This window comes from Colius striatus, chromosome Z (assembly GCF_028858725.1).
Source record: "Colius striatus isolate bColStr4 chromosome Z, bColStr4.1.hap1, whole genome shotgun sequence".
NCBI lineage: Eukaryota > Metazoa > Chordata > Aves > Coliiformes > Coliidae > Colius > Colius striatus.
In genome coordinates, this window is record NC_084790.1 from 50,559,590 (window position 1) to 50,574,367 (window position 14,778).

General features: G+C 42.7%; 1 protein-coding gene across 2 annotated transcripts in view; it reads left to right on the forward strand.

Annotated features, from left to right (window-relative positions):
* Positions 1-2,047: 2,047 nt before the first annotated feature.
* The window catches only part of FAM169A (family with sequence similarity 169 member A), a 39,291-nt gene continuing 26,560 nt past the window's right edge, over positions 2,048-14,778 (forward strand). For both annotated transcript variants that reach the window (XM_062019486.1, XM_062019484.1), the window contains exon 1: positions 2,048-2,184. The gene's annotated coding sequence lies outside the window, so the exon portion shown is untranslated. The remainder of the gene's footprint in view (positions 2,185-14,778) is intronic.

Here is a 14,778-nt window from a genome sequence, read left to right on the forward strand (position 1 = left end):
AAATTAAACCTGAGGAAAGACAAGTGATATACAATTGCTCACCACCCGCTGGTTGATGCCCAAGCTATGGAATATCCCTGTGGCTAGTTCAGGTCACCTGTTCTGGCCACGCTCACTCCCAGCTCTCTTCCTCCTTGCTGGTAGAGCATAGGAAACTGAAAATTCCTTGACTACTTAGCAACAACTAAGACATCAGTGTGTTATCAACATTATGTTTACAGTAAATCAAAAACACAGCTGTGCACCAACTATGATGAAGAAAATTGACTGTATCCCAGCCAAAACCAGGACAGATGCATATCTTGTAGCTACACAGCATGCTTATATTTAGCATGCTAGATAGTGTGCTTGCCATTTAGCATGCAACATTTACAACCATGACACCATAAGAACTTTTCACCTTTCCTTTTACTACTCCTTTATTGGAAAAAAAACTTTAATGTACAAATCCATCTAGGTAGGCTGCGGGCATTTGCTTCACTGGACATTTAAGAAAAAGCAGTTTGGACAAACATCTCCTAGTCTTAGTCTTGCTTCACAACAAGATGAGGCAGACAATTTGTTGAGGTTCCTTCTGATCAGCTGTTTCTTGGAAAGTATCTATTGCTCTAACATACCAGAGGCAGAGGATGTGAAAATACAGGGTAAGATGCTAGACCTTCCACACCTACATTCTGTCTTTAATGCAAAGGTTTTTGCAAAAGTATCTAGTTGTGGAAGCATCTCCTTTTCCTGTATGCTACCATGGCTGTGATGGGGTATGGTCTTTCCTGTAAAAATTATCATAGCAATCCAAAATGCTGAAGGAGAGCTCAAGGCCCCTGTGGCAGGTATGAATGCATGTGTGTGTAGAGTCTATTGCACGTACATTTAGGGGATTATCTCAGTTCAATTTAATATAATCTGTAGGATCCCTCACTGTGTGGGAATAAAGCACTGGTAATTGGCAAAAAAATGTAAACCGACCTTCAGGGTATGAGACTGATAGCTGGTGAATGAGATAATGTTATAGAATGCCCAGTTGCGAGTGTGAGAAGCAGCAGAATGAGAGTGGAAAACAGGCAAAGCCTGAAGGTCAGCTAATGAGCAACTGCTGCTCTGCTGTACGCAAGCCCCCAATTTATTGTCAAAGTTACGTATTATCTGTTTTTGCTTTTACATCCAGCTGACCTGACGTCACCACAGCTGTGCACCTAGTACTTCCCTAGCTCAAAGGATCATACACTACTACGAGGCAAGGACATGTTGCATAGCCTGAGTCACAGATGTGTACTGTCCTCTTGCAAGAACCCTTGTTTGATTTTGCTGTTTTCCAGCTTCCTGGAACACAGGACTTCAGAGTGGACACTCAGGTGCCATAGCCAGTGCTGGTTAGTGCTGGGGAAGAGACCTGTTTGTTCTGCATTGGAAAATACTCTCCGAACTACTATTCAGTTCAGTTGGCCTCCCAGTTTGGTGAACAGGAGCACTGGCGAGGCCTGGGGCTGGCCCGTGGTGAGTGCCTGTTGGACGTACTGCCTGGGGCTGAGATGCCACCTTTCTTCTAGAGAAGTACTTCACTCCTGCCCAGCACTAGGAGACTACACATAGCCTTGCTCCTTCCTACCTACAGGTACCATCTACCTGCAAGTTAGCCCCAGGCTCTCTCTGTGTGCCAGGGCCACAGGTTGGGTACCATCACCCTCACTATGGTGAGTGATGGCAGGGTACCACCACTGCCACCAAACTGACCAGAAACTAAGGCATATGGGGCTGATGGTGCAGGTTCAATACCCTTCACCACAGCGGTGAGCTGATGGAACAGTTACCACACAATCTGCAATAGTGGTGAGCAATGACATAAGTACCACACGTCCTGACACGGTGGTGAGGAATGGCACAGATATAACACTACGCACCACCCGCCCCACCGTGCGGGATGCTGGCGCGCAGGCTGAGCAAACGCCATGGCGGACGACGCGGGGCGAGCGGCGGCGGCTCCAGGCGTAGCAGCGGGAGTGCGTCAGAGGCGAGGGGCGGGGAGACCGCCGGGGGAGAAGATACCAGGCGCCGGGCAGCAGGACTGGACGAAGCTGGAGGTGGGTTGGGGAGTGTCGTGAACACTGACAGGGAGCTCCGGCGCTTTCTCCGAGTTCATTCATCCCGCTGCTGTCGCCGTCGCGGTACGCGGCCCGGCCCGCTGAGGTGAGGCGCGGCGGGGTGTGAGGGAGAGGTAACCTGCGGAGGCGTTCTGCTTCACCGTGCGGTCCAGCCAGGCCTGGCTGGGCGGTGGAGGGGCCTATGCGGCCGCCGGAGGGGCTGAGAGGGGCGGCCGGCCGCTGGGTTCGGGGTGGAGGCAGGCGGGCGGTCCGTAGCGGCCGCTGCCTTGCTGCAGGCCCCGGCGACAGGTGTCCGCCGGCATCACGGGGGCAGTGCCCGGCCCTCGCCGCCCCCCACGGCCGTGGCATAGCCGGGTAGCTGGCGGCGCCGCGCCGATTCCCCCAGGCACTGGAACCGCGGGGGCAAGCGACCCTGTCAGGCGGCGCGGCGAGCCCCGTTCCTCTGCGGCGGAGGGCGGCTCGGCCCACCTGGCCTCTGCTCGTTGGGTCCGCCGTGTCTCGCCTCGTCTGGCCTGGCTTGGCCTCCGCAGGTGCAAGCCGGCGTTTGCGTGACGCCAAGTTTGATGTGAGTTTTGGCCTTGGCCACTCCCGGTTTGCTAGGGCCTGCCATCTTTCGGGGGAGAATCTGTTGTGGTTTTGCAGTTTATGTATTATAACCACACACATAGGTAAAAATCTCTCTCTGTGTAGAGACCTTTACACGTATATATGAAAACAGTAACTGCAACACCTATGATAGATGCCACTCACAAAAGATGGGTCAGTATGTGCCTAAATGTGCAAATACACACAGGCATGCACAGTCACACAAGCACACCCATCTGTTTTCCTGTATGCCATGTATGAGGGTCTTTTAATTCTATTTTGAGTCAGGGATGATTCTCCTTCCTTAAAATAATGGAAACATCTTGCTTAAAATGTATGTTGACGTAGCATTGCTATCCTGCTTATGGAGTGTTAAAACCAGTCTTAGAAAGTGGGTTACTTGGAACTAGAGCAAAAAGGTTTACTAGCATTAATGGAAAACAAAATGCACTTCCTCACTGGTTTTGTACACATATTAAAATATCATTTAGTGGAAACCTTTAAACAGTGATCCTTAAGCTCCTCTGCACTATGGAGTTTTTGGTATTAATAATGTGCAAGTTAGAAAACTTGCTTGTGGTCTGGAGACAACGTCCATCTGATACTTGTTTTTTTTTGTGTATGTATGTGCAGGGGAGAGAAGGGAGATTTTTCATCTTTCTGCTAAGTACAGATACTCAATTTGTGTGTTGGACTGCACCATTGGTCATAGTCTGAAATATACCCCACCATTTTTTAAGGGGAATAAGTATTGTGGCAGAGTGATCAGTATAGTAGAACTAGTGCTGCCTAACTGGAAGGACCTATAAAAGATTGCTGCAGATGAGTGATCATGGTCTTGCTTCTTCAAGCTCTTCCTATAGGAACAGAGTGCCTCTTCTCTCTGTTTCCTTGACCGTGCTGGCACTTTTCTTGTTTAATTGACCTCTGCTTGGTTTATATACTGAATGACTTCTCACTTGTCATAATGGTGGCTAGTAAGAAAATATTTTAGCACTTATTTCATAAACAGGAAACATCAGGGCAAAGAGTGGTTTACACTATAAATGTTTAAATTCAGGTGATATTATCCTCAGTGATCATCTCAATTTTAACACTGTTTTATGAATGAAAAGCTGCTGAGGACTATAGGATATAGCAGATGGATTTTAGTTGGTGTTGTCCAGTGAGCCTGACATTTCAAATATCTCCCTTAAATATGTAAGAGAGTCCTGTCCCAAAAGAGCGATGAGCTTTCAGATCCTCCCTAAAATCTCACTAGAATTAATGAGACTGACATATGTCTGTCTTTGTTTTCAAAGTTAACTGGAAAACCGACTAGTTCTTTGAATAATACATCTGTATGTACTACTTGATTTCTTGAATTGGAAATGTAGGCAGATTCACATGTCTGAATTGTGTGCTAAACTCTGTTGTGCAGCTGTTCAAAATAGCAACTTAAATTTCTCATTTGTTTTAAAATCGGTTCCTCTCTTGGTCCTGTACTTCATTTTGTTGCAAAATAACGTCTTAGGATATTATTACTGTAGAACTGGGAACCTGCATATTCAACGGTGTCAGTGTCTCTCTGCTTCTGATTAGAAATTGTTCATGAGCCCCAATGGATTGAATTTGCCGTTACTCTTGCTTCTAGGCTTCATCATAAGCAGTAAAGTAAGGGTGTTTAAACAGGTTTCTTTAATTCTGTGGATTGTCGAAGAAGCGTAATTGTTAAAGGTGTGGTCTCTGTCTAATCGGTAGCCTCTTGAGGCAGCGCTAGAAGAATATACCCTGTTGAGGAGTTTGAGTGTAATAGTGGCTGTGTACCTGCAGCTGAAGTGACCTTTCCCAAGCACTGAGTATTGATGAACTTTGAATGGTATGGAATGCTGCACTACTACTAACTGACCTTTTGCTTCTAGTATACATCAGGTGAAAAATGTTAAATATGTTTAGATTAGCAAATGTATTGCTCAAAGACCAGTCTTTTTACCTAGCTCTTTTGCAGGTGCTTTCTAGAATACAGAAATGCTTTCTAACTTGAATAGCATTTCTCATGGCTGTTGCAGAGTTAGCGAGCAATAATTATAACTTGGGGGAATTTCAATGATCTGTGAGTTGGTAATAGTAAAATAACAATAATAATAACAATGTAAATTCTTCTACAGAGGAGCACAGGCAACTTAAAATTATTTTTAAACGTTGGAGTATTTTATTTCTTTTAGTACAGTAGCAGAATTTATGTTGTTGGTCTTTACAGACAAAATCTGCAGAAAGGACCTGTCTGAAGAAGCAGGAGATAACAACCTGTTTTCTGCAACTGAGGCTTAAAAATAACACTGATTTAGAGTTAGTATCCCAAGTTAGCAGTGCTAATAACGTTCCCTTTTTTTGGTACAGTACAGGATGGTGTTACATTCAGAGGTATGATTAACTTGCTTGTCTTTGTTTAAACCCACCCCTAACAAGCAAATAATGTGTGTATTTCTAGAGGAGATCAGTTATTGAAGCTCTTGAGGCATTTTTTCCAAAATTCAAATACACATCCCTAACAGGGTAGTCTGGTTACTAATAGATGTAGCTTGGCGACGAAACTCAGAAGTATTTATTACAGTGAGAAGCAGGGGAAATGCAGTATATTTGCAGAAGCATGTAAGTTCCTGGAAGGAAGTCAGGATGGCTGAGGATGGAGACAAGCGCAGGATGACACCAGGGAAGAAATTGTTGGTGAATTCCTTTCCACTATTAGAGACATTCTTGCTAACAAGGACACAGAACTTCAGTCCTGTGGTAGCATGTCTGTTGATAGCTAGGTGATGCATGTTAACTGATTTTTAGTGCAGCTGTGGTTAAGTTGAATTAAAACAGCAGTGGCTATACCCAGACCATTGTGTGAAACAAAAAAATTAAGCATCTGCAAGGACAAGACTGGTAAACACAAAAGCAAATAGAGAGCTGCTTGGGAATGTGATTTGTCTGTTAAGAGGTTTTGTAAGTATTGGTTCAGATGGACAGTGGGGAGATGCAATTCATTTTGGGTTAGTGTACCCTGAGCTGCTGATGATTTTTGTGGTCCCATTGGAAAGCTTAGAGAAGAGGACAGATACATGTCAGTTGAAGTCTGAAGAGATGCCTGAGGGCTCTAAGCAAGGAAATACTCTTTTGATGTTTTGTTCTTCCTTTGTTTTTGGAACAGGACTTCTACATAAACAAGAAATACCAGACCTTGCTATGTCTCTCTTTTAGCTGCAAGAGCCTACAAGATACCTCTTTCTTAGCTTCCTAGATCAATGTTACGTTTGCTTTTGTGTTGCTTGAATGCTTATTTTTTGGAGGATGGGGTTTGCTTCTAGTTTTAAAGTTTTAGTTCGTGTGTGTCTCTCTTCCATCCCTCTGAAGATGGGATGAGGAACATAAACATATCCACTGTTGGAGTCTTACCTGTGAGCTGGTAGTGTGTCTGTGTGGCCTTTGTAAAAGTGGAAATGCCAAGGTCTACAAAAATTGAAAGTACTTCTGCAAAGAAGTTGCCCAAAATATCAGAAATTTGAGAGGCTTATTCCAAGCACAATAAAGCATGCATTTCCTCCATGGATTTCAGATGCCAGGAAGAGGCTAGCTATGGAATCCACTCAGTAGGACAGTTTCACAGAATCACAGAATAGTGGGGATTGGAAGGGGCCTCTGGAGATAATCTAATCCAACTCCCCTGCTAAAGCAGGTTCACCTAGATCAGGTCACACAGGAACGTGTTAGGGTGGGATTTGCAAACCTGCAGAGAAGGAGACTTGACACTCTCCCTGGACAGCCTGTGCCAGGGCTGCCTCATCCTCACAGTGAAATACTTTTTTCCTTATGTTTAAGTGGAACTTTTTATGTTCCTTTTTTTGTTCATTACAAAATTGCTTGTCCTGTCATTGAACACTACAGAAAAAAGTGTTGCCCCATCCTCTTGGCACACACCTTTTAAATGCTTGTACGTATTAATGAAGTCCCCCTTCAGTATCCTCTTCTTCAGGCTGAACAGCCCCAGTTGGTACAGCCTTTCTTCATAATAAAGGTGCTCCTGTCCCCTGATCATCTTGTCATCTTAAGTCAGTGACAACACTTGAATCCTAATAAGCATTGGGAAGATAAAAAGGTAACCAGAAAAGACCTTGGTAATTGCATCATCTGACAAGACTGAGAGTGCCTGGGAAAGCAAGTTGGTCAAGTGCTCTTCATGGAGTCACATCGTAATCGTCATCTTTGCTTTCCAGTCTTTTGCATGTGTTGGTTTCTTTGTTGTTTTTTTTTTTTTTTTTTTTTTTAATAAATCAGTCAGCAGCATATCCATCATAAGTCCTAGGATCTGTTTTGTTTGGTTAGTTAAGTTACAGGGTTTTCTGACTCTTAAGGAAAGCTTCTGTATGTCCTTTGTAAAGGTGGAAATGCTTACAACTGCCACTGTATTTGTGAGAATGGTGGAATGGAATGGTAGCTTGAAATATCTCTTTAAGAAATAACTTGGCTCAGACACATCATATCATCAAATCATCTTCCTCATCATATCCATGGCTCAAGCATGGTACTGAAAGCACGGATTACTTCCTTTGGGCATTGTTCTTCATATCTTTGGTATTCTTCTCATCTGACTTTTCACCCTACCTTTGTTTTGAGAAAGGCAAGGTAAAATTCTCTCTAGTTATCTGTGTTGCTACCTCTTCTGATGTTCTTTGATCCCACCTTGTTTTGGGAAGTCTGCAAACTGCATTGCCTCTGAAGTTCATAATTTTGTTGTATTTTTTCAAGCCTTCAGCTGTGTGAAGCCAAAATAAATAGCTACCGTATAAAATGGTGCACGGTGTTATACAGAGTGTTACCCAGTGCACATAGTTACACACAGTGTTACACAGCAGGTAAAATTCTAAATTTGCTTTTATTAAAAACCATATTTTTAACTGTCTGTCATCCTTTGTAATAATAGAGACAGCTGCCTGTTGTGGTTTGGCGCAGCTAGCACAGAAGCACCACGACAGTCTCTTGCTTGGTGCCCCCATTCACCTCCACCCTTGTTAGGATGGCAGAGACCCCAGCAAAATGGGAGTGAAAGAAGATAAGCAATGTTGTTGTGAATTAAGACAAGGGCAGAGAGGGCTCTCTGCCAATTACAGTTCTGGGCAAAACTGACTCCAGTACTCAACTTAGAGGGGAAAGTAGGGAAGTTTATTCTACTATCTGCAAGAAACAGAACAGAACAAAAAGCAAAAAGTAAGTAGGATGATGAGAAAAAGTCAACCAACACTTTAAGATCTCCCTCCTCCATCCCTCCTTTCTTCTTGGGCCCAGCTCACTGCTCCCGATATCTCTACTTCCTCCCCCTTCAATGGCTCGGGGGGATAGGGAATGGGGGATGTGGTCAGTCTCTCACAGATGGGCTCTGCTGCTTCTCTCTTCTCAGAGGAGGACGACTCCTGGCATTCTTCCCCTGCTGTGATATGGGGTCTCTCTCCTGGGACACAATCCTTAATGAACTTCTCTGGTGTGGGTTCCTCACAGCAGCTGTGGCTTCAGTTGATACAGGCTCCATCCCACAGGACACAGTCCTTGGTGAATATCTCTGGTGTGGGTTCTTCGCCACTGTTGCAGTTTCTGCAGATAGAGGATGCCTCCCTCAGGACGTGGCCTTTTCTGGGCATAAATTTAATGAGCTTCTTTGTCATGGGTTCCTCCCCACAGTTACAGCTTCTGTGAATATTGGGTTCCTCCCATAGGACATGGCCTCCTCTGGCCATAGTCACTGCCCCTGGCACAGGGTCTGTAGTGAAGCGAATCATTGTCCCTGGCTTGGGGTTCTTAGCAAAATGAGTCTCTGCCGCTGATATGAGGTCATTATCAAAATAAGTCTCTGCCTTTGATGTGGCATCTTTAGCAAAATGCAAACAAATCTCAGCTTCGCCATTCCTCTCCATAGAATGCAGGGGAGTCTCTGCTCCAAGAATGAAGAAACAGGAGGAAGACTTCTCTTCCAGCTTCTTCTTAAAAAGTAATTGTAAAGGCATCTAATTGGCTCAGCTCCAGCAGCGGGTCAGGCTCAGAGCTGGGGAGAGTTTCAGGCAACTTCTTACAGGAGCCATTTTTACAGCCCCTTCCCCCTTACCAGAAAAGGCTATCATGTCGAACTATTCCTATTCGAACTGCCTATTCCTATTTGGGGGGAAAAAATGCAAATCTTACCTACAGTAAAGCTTAAATTCTTACTGCTGCAAATGTTATACTTACTGTAATGCTGATTTATGTATTCTGATCCTCAGGCTACTGTACATGAGCCATGGGGCCGTATAGTCAGACTCTGAAACTTCTCAATTCTATGTGCTCGCTCATCTGCAAGAAGAGTTTAGGATTTGACTGATCTGTTGTGGCAGTCTTGTTTATTTGCTTTTGCTGCTTCACTTCTGTGACTTCCTTCTCCTCTTGGGAAGATCTCATGTTAATTTCTAACCTGTTTTCTACATTCTCATTTGAATCACCCACAAGATCAAGGCAATTGCTGTCTTCTCAGTTATAGGTCTCCTGCTACAAATGACTGTCATGGTTTAGCAAGAAGTCACTTTTGCTTTGTAATGGGGGGTTGCAGTACAGACCCAGTAAAGACTTCTTGAACTTTCCCCAGCTCTTGGGTTCAGATCCACCTCCAACCTGTCTGGGCCAATCTGACACCTATGCCATCACTATTTAAGGTCAGGAATCTGAAGTGCTTGGGAGGAGGTGGAGGAGCGGTACAAGATGGAGGCGACCATGTGGACCCCACGGTCAGACAAGGAAGAAGGAAAGAGGAGCACCAGACCAGAGACCCCTCTGCAACCCGTGGTGAGAATGCAGCTGTGCCCTGAAACCCATGGAGGGTAATGGCAGGCCTGAGAGCCACAAGTAGCTCTGTGTGAGTGCACCCGGACAGGCAGGAGACTGTGTGGGGAGGCAGCCATGGCACCGTGTTTTAGTTGGTGGTGGGTTAAATAATTTTCTGTTTTCTTCCTTAAGCCAGGTAGCCTTCTCTGTTTTGTTGGGGACCATAAAACTGAGCCCTCCCTGGCCTTTAGGAATTCTCAAGTCTGTGGTACTTGAGTCTAATTGTGGTCTTTGTCCTTGGATGGGCCTAAAACAGGACAATGACTTTAAAAACAAATCCACATACCAATAATTTTTAAAAGGTGGAAGGAGCTTGAATAGTACTTAAGCCTTGAATTTCCTACAGCTCTTCTGCTGAAAGCCATGACATCCACAGACGTCATGTGGTATAGTTGCGTCAACTCTTCTACTAAGTCCATGGGTATGGAGGGTGTAGTTGTAAAGCTTAATGACCTGCTGTGCACTGTTAGCAACCATGATTTCCATCACATTTGAATTGTATGTGGAATATTCTCAAAGCAGCCATAAATAGAATTGCTGTTGTTTGGCTGATGAGCAGTAACTCATTAGACTGTTCTAACGTGTGTCTGCAACTGACTGACCTAATCTGTGCAGCTCTGAAGTTGTGAGGATAGGACAGCACAACCAAGCGTTTTAAAAATAGATGCAAATAGAGTTACTGCAACATCACTCTTACTGCAGCATTAGGCTAGCTCCATTAGGCTTGATAGTCCACCAGCTGTCAAAACAGAGGCAGTGGTTTTTTTCTAACTATGGTCAAGAGAAGAGCTTTCCTTACTGTTATCTCTGAAATCACTAGATGTATTTATGAAATAGCCTTTCCAAACTGCAGAGATGATTTTAGAGGAAGGTGTTAAGATTGGAATACTGGGAAAGTTGCCAAGAAGCATAGGTGCCAGGTAGGAGGGAGTGGGAAATGGTCTTCTGATAGCAGATAGCAAATAAACTTCAGAAAATCAGAGAGGAGGAATATCTTACTGCCTTGAAGAGGTGCCTGGAGAAGCAGGAGGCAAAACTAGGGATGCACAGTTGTGGAAGATGAGCAGGGGCTATAGGAGGGCCTTTAAGTTCTTCATGAGCAAGTGCTGTAGGGTATAAAGTGCATGAGCAAAATTGGAAGGTAGATGAGGGTGGAACTGGAGAACTGTAAAACAGCAGTTCTAAATTGCTGAGGCATGAAAGGAAGAAAGAAGAGTGACCAGAGAGTGAAGGTGGGTCATTAGGGCTGTCTGTGTGGGGTTTTGTGGGTTTGTTTGGTTTTTTTTTTTTCAATATAATGTCCTGGTTTAGGCCCATCAAGGGACAAAAGACCATGATTAGACTGAAGTACCACAGACTTGAGAATTCCTAAAGGCCAGGGAGGACTGAATTGCCACTTATGGTCCCAGATGATACAGACTAGGCTACTCAGCTTGAGGAAGAAAACAGAAAATAATTTAATCCACCACCAACTAAAACATAACCATAAACCACCGAAACATAACAAACAGAAAACAACACAGAGTGGTACAATGATAAAGAGCACAACCAGCCATTTAAGACCACCCTCTCCCCACCTCTCCCCTCTTTCTGGTCTCAAAGCCCTGGTCCCGGGTTCTTTTTCTCCTCCCCTGCTGAATGACTTGGGGGGGCAGGGAATGGGGGTTTCAATCAGTCTGTTCCTGATGGCTTCTGCCATTTGTTTCTCCTCAGGGGAGGTGGGTTCCTTACTGGTCGTCCCTGCTCCAGTGCAGGGTCCCTCACAGGCTGCTCCAACATGTGTTCACCCCAAAGGCTGCAGCTCCTCTCTGCCTCTTGTGTGGGTCTGTTCTGTGGTCCGCAGGCTCTCCAGCATGGCCTGTGCCATGGCCGCCTCCTCACACAGTCTCCTGCCCATCCAGGGGCACTCACACGGAGCTGCTCTTGGCTCTCAGTCTTGTTACTGGCCTCCATGAGTTGCACGGGCACAGCTGCATTCTCACCACGGGCTGCAGGGAGGTCTCTGGTCTAATGCTTCTCCTTCCTTCCTCCTTGTCTGACTGTGGGGTCCGTATGGTCACCTCCATATTGTACCACTCCTCCTCCTCCCAAGCAATTCAAATTCTTTTCCTTAAGTAGTGATCACAGAGGCACCAGATTGGCCTAGCTGGGCTGGAGGTGGGTCTGAACCCAAGAGCTGGAGTGAGAACAATTTACCGGGTCTGCACTGCAGCCTCCTCCCCATGTTACAAAGCAAAAGTGACTCCTTGCTAAACCATGACAGATACTAAGCAGGTTTGTCTTGTGTAGTGACTGGGAGATAGAAGAAGGTGGGGGATTAGACTGAGTGCTAAGCACAGGAGAGAACAAAGTTATTATCAGAGAGGCTGATCAAGGAACTAACAGTAACCACTTACGACTGTCTGTTAGATATTCATTATTTTCCAATACAAAATGAGTTAAACCATGATACAAAAGGTTTCATTACGAATAACTCATTTTTAGATTTATTAATTGTGGCTATTTTGAGTAGTATAAAACACAGAACTTTAGTTAGTAAATCTTAATTTCTCAAAACTCTGCTGAAGAGGGTTTTTTTGCTACCTAATCAAACAGCTAGTCACTTGAGCAAAATGGCAGTGGTGCTACACAGGTGTTTAATCAGGCATACGCTCAAGAACCTTACTTAAGGTAAAGTGGGTATGAGAGTTTAGTGTCATATATTCTCCTAATAGTACTGTCACTTCAGTTTCAATATCTGGTAAGTGTTCTGTCTGGTTTTCAGTAAACCCATATAGTTTTGTAGTTATTAGCAGGGTCCATGTTTTTCTGCAAATATAAATACCAGTTGATTAAATGTTTAATATTATTGCTTATATTTTTTTTTTAAAAGAGTATCATGTTTTATGTTACTACATTTTGGTTGCAGTTCAGTCTTTTAGAACTACCAAATGTTATCGGTTTTTATTACATTTTAGAACATCTTGTATATATTTAATGGTCGAATGAACTTATTTTAAGACAGATACTTTAGATACTTTTGTAAGACTGCATTTTCATTTTAATTAAATTATTATTCATTTTTCAAATCTTAATTCTTGTTTTAAATTGTAAATAAAGCATATCCAAATGCTTTTCTATGTGGAGGACTCTTTGTTTTTCCTCCTTTGCTTGTGTTTCATTTGACAAGAGATTGTCTGAACCCAGTCACATAGACATTTTGACCAGAATTTTTGCTGATTTCCACTGCAGTTTTGTTTTTTACCGGGACTGGGGAACTGGATCCTTCATGTAGATTTCATAATTCTGTGTTACATGAGAAAATTAAAGTTAAATTGTGGTAGCTAATTAATGAATGGAAAGGATTGGCTATTTTTGTTTGTTTTTTTGCATTCAAGTCAACGGCTTTGATTTGTGTCTCTGATAGAAAACCAGAGCTGCTTAAGCTGCTTCAAGCATATTATAGCTAATGTGGCTGGCACATTAATCCAGAGCTCTTGGTGAATGTTGCTAACAATTTCTAGACCAGTGTCCTCTGTTTCCCTAAGACCTTTCTGTTTTGTGATTTCCTTTTTTTTTTATTTTAAATAGAAGACGAGTAGACATTATTAAAGGCTTTGTGTCCCCCTTTGCCCCCTACCACCCCCTCCACCTAAAAAAAAAAAAACCAAAAAACAACCCAACTCAAAACCCACAAAACAAACTCAAAAGGAACAAAAAAGACTACTTTTTCCTTTTAGAAAAAAAAAAAAAAATCCCAAAACTAATCCAGAGCAAATTTATCTATATTGGCAAGAACTTATATTGAAGATTGACATTTTTGTATTCTCTAAAAATGTGAACAAAAGCCATACTGCAGAAAATAGTATTTCTATGAGTTATTACTATAACGCAGATAATGGTTTAAAGGCTACTTAGATATATACCAAACTAAGCTTTTTTAAATTAAAAACCCAAGAAAACCTACCTTTAAGTAGTTACTAGAGTGTGTTCAACTAGAGTGTAGTTTACTTCTTGTATTATCAGTTTGTTGTCATTGCTTCTTCAAGCTTGTATGGTTTTCAAGAAATCCTAACATATCACTCCAGTGTTTAAAAAACAACTTCCCTTTAAAATGACTCCCTCTTCTTGCGTTGACATACATGATATTACAAATTAAAATGAGCAGTTTTAAAAGAGATTGTAGTATTTATAAGTTTTGTTACATCACTGATCAAAATTCTTAGTTATAGGACAGGATTTCTCTGCGTATGTCAAACTACAAGACTAAAAATGAAGCAAATAGATACTCTACATATTTAAATGACTAATTATCTTAGCATAGGTTTAAAATTTACTTTTTTGTCAGACAAGGATGAACAACATTTTTACATATTTAAATATTTTAAACTGTGTTTGCATAGAAACAAAACAAAATTAAGAACAACTCTTCCCAATGGAAACTATTTGATGTTGAATAAAGAAAGAATATTTTAATTGCTTTTATTTGTGACAACTGGTAGTCTAAGCAAAGGAACATTTATATAATTTGCCTGTTAGTAGAACTAATGCTATTAAACTTAACATAGAAGTGACAGATGTTGGGGATTTTTTTTTTTGTACTTGAAGCTAGAAGACTGAAAATACTACTTAAAACAACAACAAAAATTCTCTCAACCTTTGTACAATTTCCCAGCTTTCACCAAACTAGCAATTGAACATTGCAAATTGGAAAAGTAGCATAGCAAACCAGAAGTTATGTTCCTGCTGGTCTGATTGAGATGATGATTGCTGTTCTGGTACATCGTCAGATCTAGTTCCGGACTGTGGCTTGGAACTTCTGCTTGTGGGGTTTTTTTGTGGTTTTTTTTTCTGGAACAATGGCAGCTAGTTTATGTATGGAGACAGACAATTAATTTATCTAATGATGCTACCCCAGGTGAGTCTTATTGCTAGCCTGGGAGATTGTGTTAGGATTATGTTTTTAAAATAGAATTTGGTTTAAGATCTGTGATGATTCATAAGAAATGCATGGTAATCCTTCAGGAGTTCTGGGATCCAGTACTTCAGCAGTTGATGACATAGATTAAAACTGACATCGGGCACTACCACAGTTTAATGTTTATCTGAGTAGGCCAATACTTCATCATAGGACTGGACCTGATGTATGTCTTGTGAGCTGTGGCAGCTTTGCTAGCAGGGGGTCTACAGGGGTCACTTCTTTAAACAGAGAATTGCCAGAAGCTTCCCTTGTAGCTGACAGGGTTAG